Below are 1,155 nucleotides of genomic sequence, written 5' to 3'. Positions count from 1 at the left end.
TTGATTTTCCTCGGCTTGAATTGGCTCGGCCTGGACTTGAAATGACTTGACATGTTTGACATGACATGGCTTGAAATGACTTGACAAGGCCTCCTATTACGATTTTTTGGAGGCGACCTGACTTTTCCTTTATTTTTGAGGTGGCCTGACTTTTTTTTTTTAATTGGGGCCGGGGGGCTTGGCTTGACTTGACATAAATTGACTTGGCTTGGCTTGACTTGAAATGATGGCTTGAAATGACTTGGCTTGAAATGGCTTGGCCTGGCTCGGCTTGAGATGAAGGCTTGAATTGGCTTGGTTTGATTGGATTTAGCTTGGCTTGAATTAGCTCAGCCTGGACGTGAAATGACTTGAGTTGGCTTGGACTTGAAATGACTTGACATGGCTTGAAATGCCTTGACAAGGCCTCCTGTTACATTTTTTTGGAGGCAGCCTGACCTTTCCTTTTTTTGAGGCGGCCTTTTTGAGGCGGCCTGATATTTTTTGGAGGGATTCTGAGGCGGCCTGACAAATTTTTTTTTTTTTGAGGCCGCCTGACTTTTTTTTGTTAATTGGAAGGGGGCTTGGCTTGACACTGCTTGAAATGGCGTGACACGGCTTGAAATGACTGCTTGAAATGGCTTGAGTTGGCTTGGACTTGAAATTGCTTGAAATGACTTGGATTGACATGAATTGGCTTGGCTTGACATGACGGCTTGAATTGGCTTGACTTGACTTGAAATGACGGCTTCAATTGGCTTGGCTGGGCTTGAATTGGCTTTGCTTGACTTGAAATGACGGCTTTTTTCCATTTTTTTTACTTAATTTTTTTTTTTTTTTTTAAGGCAGCCTGAATTTTTTTAATTGGAGAGGGGCTTGGCACTGCTTGAAATGGCGTGACATGGCTTGAAATGACTGCTTGAAATGGCTTGAGTTGGCTTGGACTTGAAATTGCTTGAAATGACTTGGATTGACATGAATTGGCTTGGCTTGACATGACGGCTTGAATTGGCTTGACTTGACTTGAAATGACTGCTTGAATTGGCTTGGCTGGGCTTGAATTGGCTTGAGTTGGCTTGGACTTGAAATGCCTTGACAAGGCCTCCTATTACATGTTTTTGGAGGCAGCCTGACATTTTTTGGGGGGAGATTTTGAGGCGGCCTGACAATTTTTTT

The sequence above is a fragment of the Hippocampus comes genome, unplaced genomic scaffold, assembly GCF_001891065.2.
Source record: "Hippocampus comes isolate QL1 unplaced genomic scaffold, H_comes_QL1_v1.1 scaffold167, whole genome shotgun sequence".
Lineage (NCBI taxonomy): Eukaryota > Metazoa > Chordata > Actinopteri > Syngnathiformes > Syngnathidae > Hippocampus > Hippocampus comes.
This window is presented reverse-complemented; position numbering follows the sequence as displayed.